Source organism: Aegilops tauschii, chromosome 2, assembly GCF_002575655.3.
Source record: "Aegilops tauschii subsp. strangulata cultivar AL8/78 chromosome 2, Aet v6.0, whole genome shotgun sequence".
Classification (NCBI taxonomy): Eukaryota; Viridiplantae; Streptophyta; class Magnoliopsida; order Poales; family Poaceae; genus Aegilops; species Aegilops tauschii.
The window spans coordinates 602,566,155-602,592,993 of record NC_053036.3 but is presented as its reverse complement, the minus strand read 5'-3'; positions in this window follow the sequence as shown (position 1 = coordinate 602,592,993).

Sequence of the window (26,839 nt, the reverse complement as noted above, 5' to 3'; positions counted from 1 at the left end):
AAGCAAGCAGGCTTGTAGCTTAGGCTCCTGCTAGTGTATATATAGTGGTTTTCTTTTTCTCTCCATATCAACCATTTTATATTGCGTACGTGTCATTCAAGAGTGAAATGATGGTTGCTTCTTCCGACTAACTTACTGTGTGATTTGACTGCTCCTTAGTGGCCCCTACACGTACTCCCCCTACGTGTATGCAACAGTCACACGTACACATGGATGCAAAAACGCGCGCGACACCCTAATGCATGCATGTCCGAGCACACGACGGAACACACACGGTCACGCTCAAGTGCTCAACCTACACGTGCATGCACACACATACTCAGTCACGAGCTAGTGACCGTATCACCGGAAAATATATATATTGAGCGCAATGAGCGTATTATGAAATCCACAGACCGTATTTTTACAAATATACAGTGACAGAAAGTGTATATATCTCGTTTGAAATTAAGCCATATTAACCGGAGAGGAGGCAGTATGGACTAGCATTACTTTGCTGTGTCCCGTCAACTTGCCGAACAGGGAGAAGGTTGCAGGACGGGAGAAGCTTGCGCGCGGTGGCTCGCAGGACAAGGAGAAACTTTTGACTAATGCAAGCTCTCCCTCGCTCAGGCAGTGGACGTGCAACAGTTAATTCGGTGTCAGATTGCCAGAAGCATACACTATACTACTAGTGCTATTATTGTTCGACTTCCTGAATAGGCGAACAGCCAAGCGCAAAGTTTACTAGTACTACTACTATAGTCTATAAAGGTACGTACTATACTAGTACTAGGAACCGGATGGAGGAGCGTCTGCACTCTTATTATAATTTTAAAATGTGATAAAGCAATCTTCAACACATTTGGTTGTCTTCGAGGGTTCTCGCATGTGATAATGGAAGTTGATTGCATGGAACACTCGCCACAATTCTCGCTTAATTCTGGCTCATATCCTGTTACAAATAGTAGCACTCGGTAATATTTCCTCTTTTTTTTGTTATTCAGCATGTAAACAGGTCAGCAAACCTTGCGGCGCATCTTCGTGCGAACCGTGCTTGCTACACTTTGAATGTGGCCGAGAGCTGGCTTGATGAAACACCTCGCTTCCTACTTCTTTTTTTGCGGGGTACCTCCCTTCCTAGTGACCAGTGTCTTGGCTGATCGTCCTAAGAATGCTTATATATGAATAAAGCTCTCTCATTTACCCGCAAAAAAGATTAAGCCATATTAACATGAAAGGAGGGAGTATGGACTAGCACTACTTTTTGGTGTGTCCCGTCAACTCGCAGAACGAGGAGAAGCTTGCAGGACAAGGTGAAGCTCGCTTACGCCTTTTGACTAATGCAACCTACCCTCGGTGGACATGCATCAGTCCATTCGGTGTTAGATTGTCAGAGGCATACACTGTAGTACCCAACATGCGGAGTACCATCATTGTTCGACTTCACGAAGAGGTGAAGAGCCAAGCGCAGTAGTACGAGTAGTACTACTACTAGAACCGCATGGTGGAGCGTCTGTACTCTTATTTTTTATCTCTGATAAAGTACACGTTTATTCCGGAGAAGGGCAGAAAACGGCAGCCCAACATGTAATGAATGATATCGATCAACCAACCATGCTCGAATATATCCTGGCCTCCGTGCGAGTCCGTCTATGTGTTCTCGCTCCTCGTCTCTCTCAAGGAACGGCGGGTTGGCTCTTTGCCGTCAATTGAGATCGGTTTGCTCACACTCCTGTCTCACATGTCAGTGATATGCCAAGAGGAGGTGCGTTGACCGACTGGCCATACGCGTACTTGGTTTTGCACCTTCATACTACTACTCCCTCCGTCGCAGTTTACAGGGCGCGCTTCATTATGATGCATTTCTCTCAATGTATTTCCACCACCAGAGAGACTTTAGACGTGTTTGGTTTAATGCTCAATTAATTAGGGCGTGGTAACCGCAATCAAGTCCACAATTTTCTCTCCATGTACTGTACTACTACGGAGTGGAGTAAGTGCATGCATGTGTGTACCTGGGGTGGAAGCACTGCATGCATGTGTGTACGGATTATTCCCTCTAGTAATAGACGTCGTGCTATAACTGCCAATGCTATTTTTCAGGCCGATCGCTAGTCGCCTTGGTCCCACAGATTTTTTTTCTTTTTTCTGAAGCGCGCTGTATAAACAGTGACGGATGGAGTAGTATGAGAGGATTCAAAGAAGAGCGTATTGATGGTTGCTTCTTCAGAGAAACTTACAGTGGGTAAGGTGGGGCTTATGATTTGACTGCTCATTACTCACTATTAATGCGGCGCAACGACCGGGCTGAGTCTCCCTTGCGGTTGTGCACTACCCCCTCGGTTCTTAAATATACTCCGGAGTATTTGTCTTTCTAGAGGTTTCAATGAGTGACTACTCAAATATTTGTCTTTTTAGAGATTTCAAATGGACTGGCACATACGGATGTATATAGACATATTTTAGAGTGTAGATTCACTCATTTTGCTCCGTATGTAGTCACTTGTTGAAATCTCTAGAAAGACGAATAGAATATTTAGGAACGGAGGGAGTACACATACGAAGCAAAATGAGTGAATCTACACTCTAAAATATGCCCGTTTGAAATTTGTAAAAAGACAAATATTTAGGAACAAAGGAGTATAATTTTGTGCATGGCACATGGACCCGGATGATGAAGAGGCTTCTAGCAATGCTATCAAGCTTCCATCACTTGTTTACATAATTGATGTACTATACAAATAATTTTCCAGCGACATGAAATTGTACAATGGTGTGAGCTTTCAGCTTTTGTTTCGCGTGCCTTGCCATCAATGCTCTTTCGGAAACAATAAAAAACTAACTTCCTTGCTAATGCATGTCAATTATTAGCCCTGATCTGCTAATAATTACATCACAACTGAAGATAGAGTTGTGAGAAGGTGTTAAATTAAAATTGATCCATGCTTTCATTGGCAGCAACGTCCCCCCAGCTCTGTCTAAATCAACAAGGCATGTTGGGAAAAAAGTAGCTGTCTGGAGCATGCAACATTCCGATCATTTTGTGCAGTTCCACTAAAATAGAGCTGAGCGTCCCTGTTCCAAAGATATTAAGTGTGATTACGATAATAGAGGACTGCTGATGAAACAATAAACACACAAATAGAAGCCGGTCAAGTCTCTCTTAAGACTAACTAGTTGGAGAAGATTAGGCTCGGAGTTGGATGAGGAGGATAGAGCAAAACCAATCTCCCTTTGTGCAGTCGCACTGAAATGTAGAGGCGTTGCCTGTGTGACATTTTAGTACAACTGCACAAAACACTCTTAAGAAAAAAGTGATTTGTGCAGTTCACCAAAAGGTCGCAATAGCAACGAGTAGAAAGGAAACAATTACTGGCCAATAACAGTTGATGACACATGGGACGACAAAAAAGAAGCATATTCCTTGTTCTAAGGGAAGATAACAACACGGTTGTGTTTGTCTAAAACGGTGTGAGGACGAGAATGCAATATGGAAAGTACGCCGGACGAGCTACGTTTTGGGCAAAGAACTATGGAAGATCCACATGCAGCGACGTGGGAAGACGGGCAGTGGAGCAAGGCCGGAGGGGATACCTGGAGGTCGTCGGGATGTAACTAGGTGAGCGGCGGCGGGCGGAATCTGCGAGCAGGTGGCGTAGGCCCTGCCGCGCCGGAGCTTGGTCAGAGAGAACGGCGTGTACCGCAGATCGGGACGTGCTGCCTCGACGCCGTCAAACGGAGAAACGATGCACTTCCTCCCTTTCCCCCGGCGGCCGGGATGCGGCCGGATCAGTGACCAACGGTGAGAGAGAGAGAGGCCACCGCACTCCCTTTCCCCCGGCGGACAGGATGCGGCCGGATCAGCGACCAACGGTGAGAGAGAGAGAGGCCACCGCAGCCTTGTGTGAGATACTCTGAAGAGCGACAAACCAGGCAGGCAGGCTCCATTGTATATAGTGAGCGGACTACCTTTTTCTCCATAAAAATCGTTTTATATTCTGTGTACGTGCCATTGAGCGCTATAACTTTATTTAAAAAAATAACGCGGCAACGCGTCAAGTCGAACTTTGTTTCGTGCACGCGTGGTACACGACCTCCCTAGGTAAACAACCGCTACAGGCGTTCAAATTAGCACGTGGGCTGACATTTCGTAAAGAAATGAGCTCCACCGTGTACCCGCGCGGGTGTGGTTGGGCACGAAGCGTGAGTACGTGCACGGTGCACCTATTCTCTTCTTGTATACGTACACCACCTACGTGGGGTTGTGTGAGAGAGATACAAACCTAGAGAGATATAGTGTGTGGGTTCTTGAGAGTTTTTTGGGGGGGGGGGTCAATCAAAAAATGTAACATATGCAATGTGTGTGAAATAGAGTCCTGGGTATAACATATATATAGAGGGGGCGATCCACGAGAAGAGAGTGGAGGTATCATCGGCTTGAGGTGTCCATATATTCGAAGAGAGGGATGATGTGTGTGTGTGCGCGCGCGATCGATAAAGAGTGCCATCGAATTTGTGTGTGCCCACGTCAAAGATATAGAGTGGCTGGCCTACTGGAACGTGAGATGGGACATGTGCAGTTTGTCTCTGTGGCATGGATACCTACCTGCAGCGCTCGACTATCGGTGTGTGGTGGGGGAAGAGGGAGGCCCAATTAACTATAGAGGTACAATGGCTGGTATATGTGTGGAGGAGGAGAGAGGCCTACCTCATGTATTAAGGAGATCGATCTGCCTCATGTATTAAGGGAGATCGATCGACATCCATGCATATGTGCAGGAGAGGAATAAGGTTGGGAGAGAGACAGAGCTAGAGTGTTGGAGGGGGTGGTAGTGGAGTTGCTTCTAACAAATGGTGGGATAGGCTTGCTAGACAAACGGAGGGCACGCCCGCAATATCAATAAGAGAGGAGATGGCTGCTTGTTGTCTGTGCACGTGCATGTGAGAGACGGGTCAGGAGGCATGCACGAATGATGAGGGGGGACGATGTGGCTGTGGTAAGCAGACGTAACTACATAGGAAGATCAATCGCCCTTTGTTAGAGAAAGGAGAGACATAACTTGTGAGGTACGTCGATCGATGGGGGGGGGTAGTTAAAGTCGATCTAGGTATATGTTGGGAGATCGATCGGTATACATGCATGTGTGTGTTAGAAGCAAATGAGGCACGAGGAGAAGGATAGAGAGAGAGGGATGCATGTAGGAGGTGGTACGAGAGGCATACTATATCGAGGGGGAGGAGTGTGCGAGTACGAGAACGATGAAAAGAGTGGTGGGAGTGAGGCATGGACGATGACAAGAGAAGAGGGGAAGCTTGTGTTTGTGCTAGGCACACCTGGCTAGAGAGGCATATCGATCGATGTGTGCCGTAAAGAAGGAGCTGGGGGGCCTACACACACCGTGGGTGAACGACCTAAAGTGAAAAGACGAATTTGCGCGATGGAGCTAGAGAATGCTGAGGGAGGGTGAGAGGGATGCGGGCGTGTGCATGCACAGAGAAAGTTAGCGCTAGCTACAAAGATAAGAGGGTTGTGTGGGTGTAAAAGACGAATAGAGATCATATATACTTCATTATAAAAAGCGAATTTGGATATTTGAAGAATTTATCATAGTGTTTCAAACCGACGCATGTGTGAATATATATAACGGTGATACACATGGTGTGGTTATGAACATGTTATACTACATTTAATATATTTTATCTCTACTCTGATAAAAAAACGAAGTTGTTGATGATGGTGTGCCTGCCATCCTGCATTATAGGCCGTCCGATTTATATCTGGCGGATAGCAAGGAAACTATGATGGTTGAAGTTGGCAACAATCATGATTGTAGATTCTTATTGAAATAGAGAAACGAATTCAAATTTAGTTCGAATTGCAGCGGTAGTATAGACATTTGGAATGCACTAAAATGTTGGTATGAGTAGGTTACATGCATTATACAGCAAGCGAAAAAATTTAATCGGACATAACATGGATTCATACTCCCTCCTTCCATCTATATAGGGCGTAATGAGATTTTTAAGACCGCCTTTGACTATTGACAAGATTAATAGTACATGACATGCACAATGTGAAAATTATATCATTGAAAGAACCTTTCACAGACGAATTTAACGGTGTGCTTTGTGTAAGTTGCATGTCATATATCATTACTCTAATATTTGGTCAAAGTTAGCATCGAAAAACGCATTAGGCCCTATATAGATGGAAGGATGGAGTAGCTTTGAATATCATTTGTATAGTAAAACGGGGCAAGACTCTCTCTTTGTGTGGTGTGACTAGTTTTATTTTTTTTGTTTTCTTTTTGGTTGAGGGAAGTGCGAATTGATTTGGTACGTACAAGTACAATATTACTACACGTTAGGCTTGTCCCTAAAATTCAACCCGCGTCTTGTTATATCCCGAAAATTCAAATATTCTGGCGCCTTCACAACCCGCGCCTTGCTATCCCGAAATTACAACGCGTGCGAAAACTCCCTCTAGCTGCCAAATCCCGACACGCGAAATCCCCCTTCTAACCCTGAGCCGAAAGGGCCGCTAGTTCAAATCGGCGGGGGGTACTTTTGTAACACACCCTACATTTTGGACAAGCGCGTCCCTAAGTCATGCTTCACCCCCTCCCATCGCCCCCTTTTCGCCATTCGAAATCCCAGGCCACCATAACCTCTCCGCTCCAGCCGCGAAACCCCACCCTCCTCCGTCCGCCACGTCACCGCTGCCCAGCCGGAGCCTCTTCCCCGACGACGTCGTCCACCGCAACAGCTCGACGTCCCTCGTCCACCTCCCCAGATGAGGATCCGTCGTCCATCTCGCCGTCCCGCCGGTTCAGCCACCCCGTCCTCCACCTCCAAGGAGCTGCTCCGACGATCGCCTCGTCTATCGCGGCTGCTCCCTCCCCACAGCGCCGCCTTAACCTGCTCCACCGAAACCGCAGCATCCTCACCGACTCCTCGGACGAAGCCGGGGCCTACTCGGCGCCACCAAAGAGGTTGTACACTCATCGCATCGCACCTTCTCCTTAACTCGACTTCCCGGCGCCGACGGTGCTCCATCCCGCAGCCCCATGGAGCGGCTACCTTGAAGCCGGCGCCGCGGGCAACATCTCCACGGCGGCTCTCCCAGAGTGCGAGGCCCCTTTGGCGGCAGCGTCCATACCAGCCGGATTTGCTGTTGCTGCTCCAGCTGTCGCTCGCGCTGCTGCTGCTGCTCCGGCTCTCGCTCGATCGCTCGCTCGCCCAGCTGCTGCTGCTTCTCTCCCCCTCGCTCGTGCTGCTGCTTTGCTCCGATTAAGCCACACTTCAGTCGACTGAATCGACTTTTGGGTCAGTCGATTTTCAGGGGTTGGGGGGGCTCGCCGGAGTTAAGGAAGAACCACCCACAGCGGGGACGGGGGCTCGCCGGAGAGGTAACCCACTATCTATCTTAGGGTTCAGGGTGGGGGGCGGGGGGCCTAGAGGGCTGGCCGGGGCGGCGGTGAAGAGTTGTTTCGGGGCGGCGAGGCGGCGCTGGGGCCGGCGGTTCGACTGGTGGTGGCTGGCGGCTCAGGGGGGTGCAGGTTGAAGATGTACTGCAGGCCCTCCCTAAACTACATGTCAAGTGCCTCTCTGCTACCATTGCGTTCAGTTTCGATAGTAGCATTCAGATTCCACGGTAAATTTCAGTTTCGACAGTTAAGTTCAGAGTCAACAGTTTTTACCTCATCTGTTGTAGTCAGGTGGTTTTTGGTGATGTTAATTTTACATCCATTTTACATCATCTATTGGAGATGCTATTAGAATCCCACTTGAGATTGACGATGTCTGTCTTGTGCTGCTTCAGCCTTGACGTCTTACGGCTCACCGGAGCTGCTCCAACGACAGAACGATCCATCACAACAGAGCAGTGCCCTGGACGCCATCTACAGATTCCTCAGATCTTCCTCCATACCTCCGACAGCCACCTCTGCCTCAACTGCTTCAGCGACCAACCCAATGATGCTGAGGTCGACACGGCTACGGCAAAGAGGGTTGTACACTTGTTGCATCACTTATTACTATACATTCACGTCGATCCATTAGGGCTATTTTGGTTCAACGGAAAAACGTCGATCCACTGGTTGTTACCATCACTCTAAATTTCTGCATGCTCTCCTTACATAATCTCACCATATTTTTTTCGTATGCATGTCAGATATTGTACACAGTCATGCTGAACATGTAGATAAAAAGAGAAGAGTTTTGCGTGGCAATACAATGTCATGCAGACATCGCTCCATGGTGGGTTCAATGGCAAACCCTCCCCACCCCTCTCCAGATTGTAATCCAGAGGAAGATATCTGTTCTGAGGCGGATTCAGACGCCGCTGACCACTCCTATTTACCCTGCAAGGTGTTTGCTCTACGTTGGCATGATGATGTTAGTCATATCATGCATATGTTGCCTTGCAGTGCCTACTTTTGACATCATATATGTCATCTGCTTAGTTTAGACATGTTCTGTAATGCCACCTGTTTAGTTTCTATATCATATATGGGAATTATGCAGTCTCATGTCTTTTAGCCAGCCATAATATATGTGAAATGTGCAATGCCATCCTGTTTAACCAGGCATCATATATTTGAATGACATCTTACCCATCCTTTTCTTCATTACATTTCCATTTGTCGACAATGTTTGTACATTAAACTACTCTTCCTGTGAATCAGCCATTTGGGTGGGAGATGGAAAAATCTGGAGTGAAAACAAGGCCTTCAGAGCAGATAGTGCTACCTGTCGAAGCAGATCTCTTGTTGGGTCCCGATAGCTCCTCGGAGATGGATCCAGAGACAGATGACCAGTCCTATTCCCCCACTGAGGTGTATGCTCTAACTTGGCACTGTTATACTGCTCATATCATGCATACGGTGTCTTGCATTGCATAGTTTAGACATCATATACACAATATTTAACACCATGTTCTTAGTTCAGACATCATATCGAATGCCCTCTGTTTAGCATATAAATCACATATGTGAATTAAATGATGCGATCCTGATTACTTAGATAACATGTAGGTGAATTATGTCATGCGATCCTGTTTAGTTATTCATCATATCTTTGAATTATGTTATGCTATGCTATCCAGTTTAGATAGACATCATATATGTGAAATTATGTCATGCTATCCATTTTAGTTAAACAATATACATGTCAACTATTTCATGCCCTCTTTTTTCCACACTATCTATTGCATCTGTCTCTCATACAATGTATGTACATTCAACTATGTTTCCTGTTTATCAGCCATTTGAATTGGAGCGGGTGATGCCAGTATCTAGCGGACTAAAAACACGGTCTTCAAATAAAACAGTGCTACCTCTTGGTGGAGATAGCACCCCGGTTGTACATGCACAAGAACCAGCCCTACCACACATAACCCAAACTCTCGCAGATTGTATCCCTACTGCGATGGACAGAGAACTAGCTTCACCCAATCTAACCCCAACCCCAGCCGATAGTAATCCAGTTCCTATTGACACAACACCATCTCCACCACAGATCTCCCAAACAAGAGCAGTTAGTAAGGCAGCTCCAGTGCCCAAAGGGCCAGTACTATCACGACGAACCCCAACTCCACCAGTTAGTACGCCTATTCCTGTGGAGGAAGCACAACCAGCTAGTCGTAGTTTAGCATCTATCACATTTGATGTTGTTAAATCGTATATGCGTATCTTCCCATCTTGGAAATATTATACTGAAGAGGAAGGAAAATGCCAGTTGCAGGTGTTTGTCCAGGAGTTATGTGTAAGTAATGTTATTCATGGCAATTACTTTGCTTCGTCCCATACATCCTACCTCCATGATGGTTATAATACAGCAAATTTTCCCATTTTTCTCTATAGAGAAGGACCGATTTGGAAACTCAGGATGAGGTAACATGTGCTAATACCTCTGCTATCTTCAAGAATGCTTGGTGGCAGTATCGGAATTACCTGAAGAAAACGTACTTCACCGACAAAGAAACTCATCAAATTCCCTTACGTTCTCCTGAGACACATTTACTGGACGATGACTGAGAACGCCTTGTTCTGTACTGGTGCCGAACCAAGAATGTGGTAAGGTCTATGAGCTCATTTTCTATTTTTAAGTATTATATTCTTGCGTCTTACTGTACTCTGTTCATGTAGAACAAGTGCCTGAACCTGAAGAACAACTGTTCTAATTTAAGATTCCATTGCTATCATAGTTCAAAAAAGCGCAAGGCGTTAATTGTGCGTTTTACCACCGCCTTACGCTTTACTGACCAAAGTGCATGCTTATGCGCAGTTATGCACAGATTATGCGTAGTTATGCGCAATGCGTTTTGCCAACGCCTAGAGCCTAGGCGCGCATTTTTTAACTATGATTGCTTTGCTCTTGTATCACTGTATTTACTCATACAAACTTATTTTTAAATTGAAGGATCCAATCGAAACTCCAATGGCACAACAGGTATGTTCACGCATGTTTCGTTAACAGGTTTGCTCTTATCAATAGCTCTGTTGATTTCAATTTCAATTGTGTATACAGTTGACTTTCATATCATGCACATTACTAGCATCACAACAGAGCCAATAGTGTTGTTGTACATGTAGACCCATGGTACCCATCTGAAATCTTGTTGTGCCGTGTAGTTTCCCACGCTTTGTATTCTTTCACTGTTGCTTTGTCTTGAACTGATATGATTTGAACCGTGTCTCTATTTTGATTTGGCAAGACAATGGAGTGACCATAGGACATAGATATATGTTTGTTTGATGCTTTTATTATGTACTAGTACTTGGCAATAGAAGACTTGGTAGTTTAATCCTGTCCACCTTACTAATGAACTGGTTCACCGAAATGAGTTTCATATACTAGTACATGCTAAACTTGTTATGTGTCTGCTTGTTTCTTCTTTTAGAATGCTGACAGAATATTGGGGAAGAGTGCCTTATTAAGCAATGGTAAAGGAAGTAATGCAGATAAGGTTCAGGATAGTGACACATCCTTGTTGGTCTCCAACAAAGCTGATAAAACAGCTAAGGAAGACTATCTTGAAGACAACAAGACAACCCCAAAGTCCTGTCTTGGTTTAGTGTTCGAGTTACTGGCCACTACCGCTTGCACAAGCTATTCAAACTCACTGTCTGAATCAGTTCGGTTTCTTGAGTCTCAACTACAAGCTGAAAGACATCGATCAGCTGTGCTGCGACAAGAAGCGGAAGGACTGCGGAAGTCCCTGGAGCATTCAGATGCATACTTTCTGGTGCAACAGCAAGCGTTGGAGGATTTTAGCGCCAAACAAGACAAAGCTAATCAGCTTGCTAAGCTTATTGCCAGCATGGTGGATACCCAGGATAATGTTTCTTGAGCTCTTCTGAAGTTGTTTCACTTATGCTCTTGTTTTGCTGCCACATTTATTTGCACTGGTGGCCAATTTTGACGGCCAGTGTATGTAATGTGCTGCTTTGTTCCCTATATTTGCACTGGTGGCGAACTTTGATGCCCAGTGGATGTAATATGTGTAATAGCGGTAATAGGCTAGCATTAATTGCTTGCTTATTTATTTCCTCATTGTCTTGTTTAGTTGTTTGCTTGTAGTCACTGCAGTTCTTTTTCTTTTTTTTTCTAGTGGCCACAATAGCCTATTTTTGGTAACTAGGCCAAAATAATCATGGCAACACACGGACTATTGTAACCATGGGCCTCCTGCAGGCCGTATGATCCATGGGCCTTTGTCCGGCCGTAGGATCCATCGGCCTTCTATACGGGCCTTAGGGTCCATGGGCCTTCTACGGGCCGTAGGGTCCATGGGCCTTCTACGGGCCGTATGATCCATGTGCCTTCTACGGGCCATACTATCCATGGGCCTCATACGGGCCGTAGGATCCATGGGCCTTCTACGGGGCGTATCATCATTTCGCCAATCATGGGCCGTACTATTCGTGGACCATAACGGGCCGTTAATAGGCCGTATTTGATAACTCTATGTAAACAGCCCAACGGGTTTTTTTTGACATGAAAACGGCCCAACGTATTAACGGTCCGCAAACGGGCCGACTGTAACGACGGGCTGAATTTGGCCCACAAGCAGAAAATGACAGTAACGGGACGTATGTAACCGAATGCTGCAAATGAGCCCAAGAATCAATGGGCCCTGAGAAGGCCGAAAGATAACTTGGGCTGGAAACGGCCCAATGGAATAACGGGCCGTTAATGGGTATAAAGTGATACACTGTTCATTACGGGCCAGTTTCACCACGGGCCGTTAATGGGCCAAGAGTTACAAAGGTCCTCATATGGGCCGAAAGAAGTCATGGGCCACAGATGGGCCGGAAGTTAAAACAGGCTGAATCATATTGGACGGCCGAGATGACGCTACTGGGCCTAATTCGGATAGGGCATAACGGGCCCTAGGTTAGCGGGCTGTAAATGGGCTATATGCGAACAGGCCGTTAACAGGCTTTCCGTGGGCTGGCCCGCCACCTTTTGACCAAGTCAAACGGGCCGGCCTTTTCACAGGAATGGGCCTCTGTTGGGCCGTGCCACATGTCGCCGTATCATAGGCGCCTTCGGTCCAATGAGCGGATGACATCTGTCCCAACGGTGAGCCGACACGTGTTTCCTCCAGCCAATGATGATTTTACACGTGGAAAATCCCGATTGGTCGGGGCTGTTAACGGGTTATCGGATCCAAAACCCGACCCGATAGCTTAACGGCGTTCCGTTACAGTGGATGCCACGTGTCGATCACCCTTGATGAAAGCACTTCTGTGACGCGCGATTTATCGTCATGGAAGTGGCCACTTCCGTGATGATAATTTTGGCAATGTCATGGAACACTTCTACGACAGCACAGGTATGACTATCTTGATTCTATCCTAAATTTGTCATGGATGTACATGCATGACAGAAAACGCGACCTACTATGACAAACACGTATCATCACGGAAGTTTTTTTTGTAGTGAGGTTTTGTCAATCCAAAATGTGCTAACAAAGTGTGCAAGCTCCAGCGATCCATTTATGGACTGGTGCAAGCCTCTCGGAGTTGGAATATACGCTTTGATAGTGTGATCAAAGCATATGGTTTTATACAGACTTTTGGAGAAGCCTGTATTTACAAGAAAGTGAGTGGGAGCACTACAACCTTTCTGATAAGTATATGTGAATGACATATTGTTGATCGGAAATGATGTAGAATTTTCTGGAAAGCATAAAGGAGTGTTTGAAAGGAGTTTTTCAAAGAAAGACCTCGGTGAAGCTGCTTACATATTGAGCATCAAGATCTATAGAGATAGATCAAGACGTTTGATAAGTTTTTTCAATCAGTACATACCTTGACAAGATTTTTAAGTAGTTCAAAATGGAACAGTCAAAGAAGGAGTTCTTGCCTGTGTTGCATGGTGTGAAGTTGAGTAAAGACTCAAAACCCGACCACAGCAGAAAATAGAAAGAAAATGAAAAGTCATTCCCTATGCCTCAGTCATAGGTTCTATGAAGTATGCTATGCTGTGTACCAGACCTATTGTGTACCTCACCATGAATTTGGCAAGAGGGTACAATAGTGATCCAGGAGTGGATCACTGGACAGCGGTCAAAATTATCCTTAGTAGAATAAGGATATGTTTCTCGGTTATGGAGGTGACAAAAAAGTTCGTCCTAAAGGGTTACGTCAACGCAAGCTTTGACACCGATCTGGATGACTCTAAGTCACAATCCAGATACATATTGAAAGTGGGAGCAATTAACTAAATTAGCTCCATGGAGAGCATTGTAGACATAGAAATTCGCAAAATACATACGGATCTGAATTTGGCAGACCCGTTGACTAAACTTCTCTCACAAGCAAAACATGATCACACCTTAGTACTCTTTGGGTGTTAATCACATGGCAATGTGAACTAGATTACTGACTCTAGTAAACACTTTGAGTGTTGGTCACATGACGATGTGAACTATGGGTGTTAATCACATGGTGATGTGAACTATTGGTGTTAAATCACATAGCAATGTGAACTAGATTATTGACTCTAGTCCAAGTGGGAGACTGAAGGAAATATGCCCTAGAGGCAATAATAAAGTTATTATTTATTTCCTTATTTCATGATAAATGTTTATTATTCGTGCTAGAATTGTATTAACCGGAAACTTAGTACATGTGTGAATATATAGACAAAACAGAGTGTCACTAGTATGCCTCTACTTGACTAGCTCGTTGAATCAAAGATGGTTAAGTTTCCTAGCCATAGACATGAGTTGTCATTTGATTAACGGGATCACATCATTAGAGAATGATGTGATTGACTTGACCCATTCGTTAGCTTAGCACGATGATCGTTTAGTTTGTTGCTATTGCTTTCTTCATGACTTATACATGTTCCTATGACTATGAGATTATGCAACTCCCGAATACCGGAGGAACACTTTGTGTACTATCAAACCTCACAATGTAATTGGGTGATTATAAAGATGCTCTACAGGTGTCTCCGATGGTGTTTGTTGAGTTGGCATAGATCGAGATTAGGATTTGTCACTCCGATTGTCGGAGAGGTATCTCTAGGCCCTCTCGGTAATGCACATCACTATAAGCCTTGCAAGCAATGTGACTAATGAGTTAGTTGCGGGATGATGCATTACGGAACGAGTAAAGAGACTTGCCGGTAACGAGATTGAACTAGGTATTTGAAAGTGCAACTATCCCTGGGTGGTTTTGGTAATTCCTAACAACATATAGCGCATTGAGCTAATGCCATTTCAAGATAAATATTTCAGGAAAGCTCAATGTTTGGCATGGCATGGGTAAAGAAAGTGGACCCCTCAAAATACTAGGGACAAAAGGATTGGCTCAAGCTCAAAGCTCAAGACTCTGCATTTTCTATTTTAGTGACCCAAGATCACATTGAGTCCATAGGAAAGCCAATACTATTAAGAGGGGGTGAGGTGTTGCTTAATGAGGTTCTTGCTCAAAATGCTTAGTTATATGCTCCAAAACCCTCAACTACTTTCTCAAATCCAAAATATGTCCCAAACCAGAAGTCAAACTCGGCCCCACCAATTTGATCTATCCGGCGCCACCGAGTTCTCTTGACATAGCCACTGCCACAAACCCTAGTCTTTTCGGTCTCACCGACAGGGATCTCGGTCTCACCGAGATGGGATTATAATCTCTCTATTTCCCTTCATAACGTTTCGGTCCAACCGAGATGAGCGATCGGTCCCACTGAGATTGCAATGCAAACTCTCTGTTTCCCTTTCGTAACGTTTCGGTCCAACCGAGATGAGCGAATTGGTCCCACCGAGTTTGCCTGACCAACTCTCTGGTTAGCTTATTACCAAATCGGTCCAAACGAGTTTGTGTAATCGGTCTCACCGAGATTACGTTATGTCCTTCGTGGGCGACGGCCATGGTGGGATAGACAAGGTTGCTTCTTCGTGGACCCTTCATGGGTGGAGCCCTCCATGGACTCGCGCAACCGTTACCATTCGTGGGTTGAAGTCGCCATCAACGTGGATGTACGATAGCACCACCTATCGGAACCACGGATAAAAAATCTCCGTGTCTACATTGCGTTTGCTCCCTTCAAACTCCTCCCTTGACCTTCATATGCAATTGTTTTACATTCCGCTGCTATACTCTTAGAATTGCATGTGTAGGTTGATTGCTTGACTTGTGCTAAGGTTCTAAAATCTGCCAAGAATTAAAATTGGGAAAAGACTAGATTTTTATTTGGTCAAGTAGTCTAATCACCCCCTCTAGACATACTTTCGATCCTACAAGTGGTATCAGAGCTTTGGTCTCCATTTGCTTTGATTTCCATAGCTTTTGGTGATCATAGCCTTGGTTTCACAACCTAGGAGAGTATGGCGTCTAGCGAGGGAAATTACCACCATAGAGGTCCTTACTTTGATGGTACTAATTTTGCTAGTTGGAAGCATAAGATGAAAATGCATATTTTTGGACATAACCCCGCCGTTTGGGCTATTGTGTGTATTGGCTTGCAAGGTGAATTCTTTGATGGGGAAGAACCAAACCGTGAAGCTACCACGGAAGAGTTGAAGATGCTGCAATACAATGCTCAAGCTTGTGATATTCTATTCAACGGATTGTGCCCCGAGGAATTCAACAAAATCAGCCGCCTTGAGAATGCAAAGGAAATTTGGGATACTTTGATTGATATGCACGAAGTTACCGACTCCGTCAAGGAATCCAAATTGGATGTGCTACAAAGTCAACTTGACAAGTTCAAAATGAAGGATGGTGAAGGTGTCGCTGAAATGTAATCTAGGCTTGCTCTCATCACAAATGAGATTGCCGGCTTAGGAAGTGAAGAGATGACCGATAGATTCATCATCAAGAAGATCCTAAGAGCCTTGGATGGAAAATATGATACCGTGTGCACATTGATCCAAATGATGCCCAACTACAAAGATCTCAAGCCAACGGAAGTCATTGGAAGAATTGTTGCTCATGAGATGTCACTTAAGGATAAGGAAGAGCTTCACAACAAGTCAAGTGGTACTTACAAAGCCTCATGTGATGCCCCCACATCATCAAGTGAGTAGAAAACCTTCAATGAAGAATTGAGCCTAATGGTGAAGAACTTCAACAAGTTCTACAAGAGTAGAAGCAAGGAAAGAAGTTCCAAGTCAAGGTCCTACAATGACAAAAGATCTTCTAGTCGTGAGCGAAATTGCTACAATTGTGGAAGACCCGGACACTATTCCAATGAGTGTACGGCTCCCTACAAAAGAAGATAAGATTCTACCAAGAGAAGAAGTAGGAGAGAAGAATCACCATCAAGAGAGAGGAGGAGTAGAGATGATCGTTATGAACGAAGACCCTCTCGGAGAAGCAAGGATTCGGAGAGGAAGGACAAGTCATCAAGGAGCTACACAAAACGAAGTCATCAAGCTCATGTTGGTGAATGGGTATCCGGCTCCAACTCCGACCATCACTCCGTAAGAAGTTATCACTCTGACTCCGAATATACTCAAGATGAAGGTGTTGCCGGACTAGCACTTGTGACAACCAACTCCTACGACATATTTGACTCACCAAATGAAGGAATTGGAAGATGCTTCATGGCTAAAGGTCCAAAGGTAACACACCCCGAGTATGTTGATTTCAATAGTGATGAAGATGATTTGCTAGGAGACGATGATTTACTTGTTGACAACTCTAGTTATGAAAACTATGATGAACTTGCTATTAATCATGATAATCAAGATAAAACGAATGACAATGATAAGAAGGAGATTGAGCGTCTAACTAAAGAACTAAACACTCTTAAGTTAGCTCATGAAACTGCCTTGGAAGATCATCGAGAACTTTTAAAGACTCATGAGAAGCTATGCTTTGAAAATCTCAACCTTGAGCAAGAGCATGAGTTCTTAAAAGCAATCAATGATGATCTTCGCAAGAAAAGTTCTTCTTACATTGCCAAGCGTTTACTCTTGTCTACTTACATTCCACAAGTTAAATCTAGCAATAAGAACAAGAAAGATTCTTCCTCTAGTAGTAACAACAATCATGCAAAATCCAATATTGTTGCTTCTAGTAGTTCTCTTGATTCCACTAATGATTCTCTTAGCCAAGTTACACTTGAGCAAGAAAATAGCTTATTGAAGGGAATTATAGAGAAAGGTGTTTACAAGAGCCTTGCCGGGAGTAAGCAATTTGAGGAAATTGTACGCAAGCAAGGAAGACACCGGAAGAATCAAGGTGTTGGTTTTGAACGAAAGTTCAATGCCAATGGAGTTGAATGGGAAGAAGATCAATACCCCAAAGACGAAGTTTGTTCCTCAACAAGAGAAGTATGATCCTACTTCTTTCCAGGGAACACAAGCTCAAGATGATCTTCCACCACAACACCACAAGCTAAAAGGCAAGGACAAGCTTCAAGAGGAGATTGATGCATTTGAAGAAGCTCCTAAGGCCTTGGTCAAGTGGGTTACCAAGACTACATCAAGTTCTACCTCATCAAGTACGACTACAACTCCAAGGATTCCCACGAAGATGGTGTGGACCCCGAAGAAGAAGAACTAGAGAGTTCTTGAGGGTGACTCCGCCAACATACATCACTCTTATCATTTTGGCAATGAAAAGTGCAAACAGCTTCCATATCTTGCACTAGTTCAAGGAGTCACAAACCCTCTTGTTGGTAAGACAAGGGACAAGGTAACCTAATGCATTCATGGACATCATCTTGTGTGAATATCATTCTATGTCTATGGATATCCTTGCTTGTTCATTGTGGGACTAACTCGTGTAGGTATTGAAAGTGCAACTCACTCCAAAGGATTGCTCCAAATGATCTACATCAACATGGAGGACCAACATCTTCAACACCTACATGAAGTCATCATCGACAAAACCCAAGATTAGTTCATCCCTCTTAGGGGGGATATCACATCTAGGGGGAGCTTTACTCTAATCAATTGAGCTAAAGCAACTCTAATGATGTGAGAACAACAATGCTTTATGTAAAAGTGGTAACCCCACTTGTGCTTAAACAATGAGTATGACCTATGATCAAATGTTCTCATTTGGCTCCTAAGTCAATATACTCATATATAGATGACCTAGTCATCGCCAAATTGCTTGATAGATGCTAGAGTGTTTGTGCATGCTTTGTCACATATTTCATTTGTCATTTTATTGGGTGAGCATGTTGGATGCATATTTTACTCATTCGAGGACATCCATTTGTTGCTTTGATTGTTTGGCCTTTTCTCTTTTGCCAAATGGATGGACAAGAATGCCTAAGAACTCCCTCTAGCTATCTATGCTTTCCTCGTCTCAAACTCTATTCATGCTACATCACAAAGTTTGATCAAGTCAGATTCGAACCACTCTGTGTGAGGAGCACTCGGAGTCCCCGATTCGTCATAGACTTAAACTTCCAAAGCCTCTTTGTGCATTTTGGTCTGACCGATTCACCCTTTTCCCTCACACCGAGATCACTAAGTTGATCTAAGTTTTCAATCTCGGTGCAACTGATTAGAGCTCTTCGGTCACACCGAGTTGTAGTAACTGCTCACAGTTTTGCATCTCGGTGCCACCGAGTTGTTCCACTCGGTCACACCGACAGGGTCAGGTTATATATACTGACGGGTCAAATTTTGGAAATCTTTCCAAAACCCTTCACCCGCGCATGACCTGCTCTACCTCCTCGGGTCTCCGGATCGTTCTCTCGCCGCCAGCGACCTCCCGCCGCTAGTCTCCACCGCCGTCAACGGCAATCTACCCCGCCGTTGCCACCGTAGCAAGTTCAGCACCGACGTAGGGTATGAACTTGATCTTTGTGCTATTCCTTAACTCCGATTCATAGCACATTGCTTTGCCATGATTCTGTCCACGTATGAAATCATCCTGTCCAGCAAAAGCATCCCGTAGATTATATTTGATTTGAAAATTTAGGGTTAGGTCTCCGCCGAACTCATCTCGGACCGACCGAGTTGTAGAAATCGGTATCACCGATTTGGCTTAGGCCATTGCACATGCGTTTTCGGTCTGACCAAAAATTGCAAATCGGTGTGACCGAGTTTTATTCTCTGTGAAACCCTAGCAGTCTCGGTGCCACCGAACTGTGACTCGGTCTGACCGAGTTCACTAGTTTAGGTTCCAAAAGCTGCTTTGGTATCACCGAGTTTACAAATCGGTAGATCCGAAATGCTTTCTGTGAAGAACTAAAACTAAGTTTTTAAGTCATCTGTTTTGCAAAAACTCTGCACTTTGTGATGCTCATCTACTCTACCTCATCTACAACCTATTCACAGGGTCTGCTGACAGTTTACCTGCAAGATGTCTGATCAAAGTGACAGCCAGAACAAGTCTGGGGAACAGGTGCAGATGAGTGAGGGCTCAGATCCCTCCAGCACTTCTGATGATGGAAGTAGGAGCACTCCAAGCAACTTGCCAAAGGCAGCAACCAGATCCAGAAAGAAAAGAACCTTAGATTCCGAGGATGAGGATTATGTGGCTGTTGAGGATGAGGCCACTTCAAGGAAAAAGGTGCTGAAAAAGGAATATGGCACAGCTGCTGCAGTTAAGCCAGGACTGAACAAGAAGGCACCTGCTGCAAGGAGGATGCCAATGTCAAAGCCAAGGAAAGTTGCAACGGGTGAAACTATGAAGTTCACCATTGAATCTGAAGAAGAAGCAGCTGGTGAAGACAAGAAGAAGAAGAGGGCAAGAACCACTACTGCCAGAGTTCTTGGCAAGCCCTCAATGAAGAGAGACTCTGAAGGAGAAGAGGAAGAGGAAGAGGATGCTGCACCAGTACCCAATGCTCAGAAGCTTATGGGAGATGCAATCAGATCAGGGGCTGCTCCATCAAAGCCCAAGTCTGCTCCCAAAGCTCAAACTCAGAAGCCCCCAAAACCAAATAGGAACACCAGGAGTATTCCAGCTAAGGAAAAGAACAAGGCCCCAGTGCCTGAAGCAGAAGAAGAAGAAGAAGAAGATGATGATTCTCTTGTCTTGAGAAAGTTGAAGCCAACGATCCCTGACCATAATGATGCACATCCTGTTGCAGAAGATATGAGGATCAGAAAGGATGCAGGACTAAGACTGTGGAGACAGTCTGATCCATATGCTGTCAGGAGGAGAACAGAGTTGATTAGAGGTTCCACACAAAGGAACAGCAAGATTTCTATGAGACAATCCTGCTTGACAAGAAGCCCATAGTATGTGACATGAGATGGGTAGACTGGGAGTACATAAAAAAATGAACATCACTATCCAGGAGTCTATGACAACTTCAAGGCTTGTGGAGTAGATACATTTGTTGGACAGAAGCTCACCAAGTGGAATGATGAGCTGATCATGCAATTCTATTCTATAGCCCATTTCTATCCAGATGGGAGGATTATATGGATGTCTGAGGGTACTAGGTACCAATCAACAGTTAAAGAATGGGCCAAGCTGATCAATGCCCCTGAAGAACATGAAGATGACTTGGATGTGTATGCCACCAAGAAGAAAGACCACAACACAATGGCCAGCATGTAAAAGGAGATCCCAGATAAAGCTTTGGAGACTCACAAGCTTGGATCTGTACACTTCTTGTTGTCTGGTTTGCCTACCATCAACTGGATCCTTAGGCACACATTGCTACCCAAGTCTGGAGATCACAAGATGAACAGAGGACATGCTATCAATTTGCTACACTTATTTGATGTGCCTCAGAAGTTCAAAGTGATGAGTCTGATTGTGGAAAAAATCAAGAGGACAGCTGCAGACCAAAAGAGAAGTTGTGGGTATGCTCCACACATTCAGGAGCTCATCAACTCCAAGATGGGCACAGGTACATACTTGTTGGACAAGGAGCACCTTCCTCTGCATCCTGATTTTGAAGATAACACTGTTGTGATGAATGAGGAAGACCCCACATCTGTGCAAGCACAAGAGAAGAGAGAGAAGGCAAGGATAGAGAAAGCTGCAAGAATGCCAACTATTGAAGAGGCATCTCAAGTGCTCTTGAAATCCAAGCAAGATCAGCTTGGATATCTGATCCAATCCACCTTGAGGATTGAGAAGGGCTTGGCCACCCTGACTCAAAACCAGGAGAGCTTGGAGAGGATCATTGAGCAGAAATTCTATGATCTTGATGTCAAAGTAACTGAGATTCAGTCAGTAGTTGAGAAACTTCAGGAGGAAGTGGAGGAGAAGAAGGGCAAGTCAACTACAGATGCTTTTGCCAAAGTGCCCCGAAGCCAGAGGTCTGCTGCAGTGCCAGTCACAGATACTAGAGCTACAACATCAGCTCCAGCAACCACAGCTCCAGTGCCACATCCAGCAGCCACTCCACCAGCTCCAGCTACATCAACAGAAGCTTTCGTCCTTGGAGTCATCTCTACGCCACCTACCGAAGATCAAGCCTAAGAGACGTTTAGTACTATGCATTTTTGAACTTTTTGGTAACTTGTTGCCAAAGGGGGAGAAAATGTATAGATCATAGGCTTCGAGAGAGAGTGTTGCTTTTTATCTCTCTTGCTATTTGTTTTGGTCGAACTACTTTATTGCATGCTTGTGTGAGATACTTTATGTCCTTGTGAGATACTTGTTGATCTTGTGTTTGATCACATGCTACCTTTATGCTTGTTGGATGATATTCTCATATCTCATATCATTATATGATCATTCACTTGCTTGGTGATGAGTGCATGTTTTTAAGTTATATCATTTTGAGCGCTCCACCAAGATGTATGTGACATGAAAGAGTAACCCATGATCCTAATCAATTGTGCATTTGCATTCAAAAGCAAATCTCTAAATAATGCACAAATTTAGGGGGAACTCTTGCTTATCACATACTTCTCAAAGCGACGATGTTTTTCAATCTTATTATCATTTGTCGAAGCTTTGATCTATATGTTGTCATCAATTACCAAAAAGGGGGAGATTGAAAGTGCAACTATCCCTGGGTGGTTTTGGTAATTCCTAACAACATATAGCTCATTGAGCTAATGCCATTTCAAGATAAATATTTCAGGAAAGCTCAATGTTTGGCATGGCATGGGTAAAGAAAGTGGACCCCTCAAAATACTAAGGACAAAAGGATTGACTCAAGCTCAAAGCTCAAGACTCTACATTTTCTATTTTAATGATCCAAGATCACATTGAGTCCATAGGAAAGCCAATACTATTAAGAGGGGGTGAGGTGTTGCTTAATGAGGTTCTTGCTCAAAATTCTTAGTGATATGCTCCAAAAACCTCAACTACTTTCTCATATCCAAAATATGTCCCAAACCAAAAGTCAAACTCGGCCCCACCGATTTGATCTATCCGGTGCCAACGAGTTCTCTTAACATAGCCACTGCCACAAACCCTAGTCTTTTCGGTCTCACCGATAGGGATCTCGGTCTCACCGAGATGGGATTGTAATCTCTTTGTTTCCCTTCGTAACGTTTCGGTCCAATCGATATGAGCGATCGGTCCCACCGAGATTGCAATGCAAACTCTCTGTTTCCCTTTCGTAACGTTTCGGTCCAACCGAGATGAGCGAATCGGTCCCACCGAGTTTGCCTGACCAACTCTCTGGTTAGCTTATTACCAAATCGGTCCCACCGAGTTTGTGTAATCGATCTCACCGAGATTACGTTATGCCCTAACCCTAATGTCATCGGTCCCACCGAGTTGACATGTCGGTCCCACCGAAAATCCTAACGGTCACATTATGGACCAAATCGGTCCCACCGAGTTCTCTGAATGGGTCCCACTGAGTTTGGTAAATTGTGTGTAACGGTTAGATTTTGTGTGGAGGCTATATATACCCCTCCACCCACTCTTCATTCGTGGAGAGAGCCATCAGAACATGCCTACACTTCCAACATACATTTTTTGAGAGAGAACCACCTACACTTGTGTTGAGGTCAAGATATTCCATTCCAACCACATAAATCTTGATCTCTAGCCTTCCCCAAGTTGCTTTCCACTCAAATCATCTTTCTACCAAATCCAATCCTATGAGAGAGAGTTGAGTGTTGGGGAGACTATCATTTGAAGCACAAGAGCAAGGAGTTCATCATCAACACACCATCTATTACCACTTGGAGAGTGGTGTCTCCTAGATTGGTTAGGTGTCACTTGGGAGCCTCCGTCAAGATTGTGGAGTTGAACCAAGGAGTTTGTACGGGCAAGGAGATCGCCTACTTCGTGAAGATCTACCCTAGTGAGGCAAGTCCTTCGTGGGCGACGACCATGGTGGGATAGACAAGGTTGCTTCTTCATGGACCCTTCGTGGGTGGAGCCCTCCGTGGACTCGCGCAACTGTTACCCTTCGTGGGTTTAAGTCTCCATCAATGTGGATGTACGATAGCACCACCTATCGGAACCACGGATAAAAAATCTCCGTGTCTACATTGTGTTCGCTCCCTTCAAACTCCTCCCTTTACCTTCATATGCAATTGTTTTACATTCCGCTGCTATACTCTTAGAATTGCATATGGTTTATGCTTGACTTGTGCTAAGTTGCTAAAATCCGCCAAGAATTAGAATTGGGAAAAGGCTAGATTTTTATTTGGTCAGGTAGTCTAATCACCCCTCTCTAGACATACTTTCGTTCCTACAGTATTGAGATACCGACGATCGAATCTCGGGCAAGTAACATACCGATGACAAAGGGAACAATGTATGTTGTTATGCGGTTTGACCGATAAAGATCTTTGTAGAATATGTAGGAGCCAATATGAGCATCCAGGTTCCGCTATTTGTTATTGACTGGAGACGTGTCTCGGTCATGCCTACATAGTTCTCAAACCCGTAGGGTCCGCCCGCTTAACGTTCGGTGACGATCGGTATTATGAGTTTATGTGTTTTGATGTACTAAGGATTGTTCGTAGTCCCGGATGTGATCACGGACATGACGAGGAGTCTTGAAATGGTCGAGACATAAAGATTGATATATTGGACGGCTATATTCGGACACCGGAAGTGTTCCGGGTGATTTCGGAGAAAACCGGAGTGCCGGAGGGTTACCGGAACCCCCCTCCCCCCACCCCCAGGGAAAGTTGGGCCTACATGGGCCATTGGGAAGAGGGGAGGCGGGAACGTATCCGGTGCACCCATACTTGTGGTGCTACCGGTGCACCGGATGCTGTACAATATTTTTAAAATCAGAAAAAATTCTAGCACATTGACACAATATCAATGTATGTCATCACAAAATTTCGTATCAAAATTTAAATTATTTTTTAAGATACAAAAATGACAGAATTGGCATCAGTGTGATAATGGGCCAAATTTAAAGCCCAACTTATGTTATGTACTATTTCGTGTTGGATTTGTCATTTTTGTTTTAGGAGCTGTGTTTCAAATTTTGACTTGAAATTTTGTGACGATCTACATTAATTTTGTCTGGATGTGCTAAATTTTTTCAGAATATTTCAAACATTTAAAATGTGCAACTTGAGTTCGGTGCACCGATAGCACCACAAGCACTGGTGCACCAGATATTCTCCCGAGGGGAGGCAGCCCACAAGGGGCAGCCGCGCCCCCTCCCTATAGGGAGTCCGAATTGGACTAGGGAGGGGGGCGCCCCCCCCTTCCTTCTCCTCTTCCTCTCGCTTCCCTCTTTCCCCTCCTCCTCCTAGTTGGACTAGGAAAGGGGGAGTCCTACTCCTACTAGGAGGAGGACTCCTCCCCTCCTTGGCGCGCCCAAGGGCCGGCCGGCCTCCCCCTTGCTCCTTTATATACGGGGGCAAGGGGCACCCTAGAACACAAGTTGATCATTGATCTCTTAGCCGTCTGCAGTGCCCCCCTCCACCATAATCCACCTCGGTTATATCATTGCAGTGCTTAGGCGAAGCCCTGCACCGGTAGCTTCATCATCACCGTCATCATGCCGTCGTGCTGACGAAGCTCTCCCTCGACACTCAGCTGGATCGAGAGTTCGTGGGACGTCACCGAGCCGAACGTGTGCAGATCGCGGAGGTGTCGTACTTTCGGTACTAGGATCGGTCGGATCGTGAAGACGTACGACTACATCAACCGCGTTGTTATAACGCTTCCGCTTACGGTCTACGAGGGTACGTGGACTACACTCTCCCCTCTCGTTGCTATGTATCATCATGATCTTGTGTGTGCGTAGATTTTTTTTGAAATTACTGCGTTCCCCAACAACAGCACCACTACCACCGCTGTACCCCTTGCTATCCACATAGCCAAGGAGATAACCACCACCACTATGACATTGCTCGCCATAGAGACCCCCGTGCAGTCTCACCATCCGGGGTCGCAGCCCCGTGTCCACGAGTCTAGCCCCCACCCCCACCTAGCCATTGGTCACCACTCACTGAAGAACCAAGTGGAAAGGCACCTCCTTCACACCTCGGACGACCCCGTTCCCATGGTAGTGAGCAGATCAGGGCGTGGAGCCGGCAACATCGACCACCCCATTTCAATCCCGCGTGGATCTAGATAGGATATCCTCCCCGTGTCATTCCCATCAATCACGGCCCGCAGTTGTGGCACTCGGACCTCAGGTTGACACCTCCACCTATGGGTTTGGATCTGCCAGGTCCCTGCCAGCACCACCTGGGAACGCGGGGTCACCAGCCTACTAGCCGTCGGCGCGCACACGGAGCTAGGGCTAGGGAGACAAGGCTCCAGATCTATACCATGAAAGGATCCATCGCCGCACAATCGTGCCATCATTGCGACTAGACGCTGCCACCACAACCACGCACCACCGCCCCACGATGAAACAACCAATATTAGCACCGCCTAATGAGCCAACAATGAGCCGCTCCCTCATGAGATAAGGCATCCCACGCCACCCGAGCTGCACAAGAGCGAGGGAGAAGCCCCACAACCACCTCTGCCATTCGGGCCCGCGTGTCCCTAGCGGCGAAAAGAGTAGGTGGCGGGGGTGCGGTCGGTGGCGGTCCAAGGTGGGCGTTCAGTCATAGGTACTACCTCCGTCCTGGTTTATTGGTCTTCTTTGTATTTTGTGTAAAATTTTACTATGGATTTAACTAACAAAATATGATGCATGTCATAAAAAATTATATCATTAGATTCATATTTGTACATAGTTTTCAATGATGTTATTTTTGGTGACATGCATTAACATTTTATTAGTTAAATTTAAGGTCAAAATTTGGCATAAAATACGAAGGAGACCAATAAACCAAGACAGAGGTAGTATCATTTATATTGCACACTTTCGCCCTTAAGTGGGTGTTCTTTTTTATTTAACTGAAATGTGCAATATGTTTTCAGGTGTCATCTGTTGTGTGCTATTTGGCTAGTTTTTGTGTATAAATTGCAGGAGCACCTCCCCTCTGACAAGGTTTCGTCAAAAAATGTGCAGTAGGTTAATGGCTTACCATTTTGTCCTGAAAAATATGTGTTCTAGACTGTGGGATTAT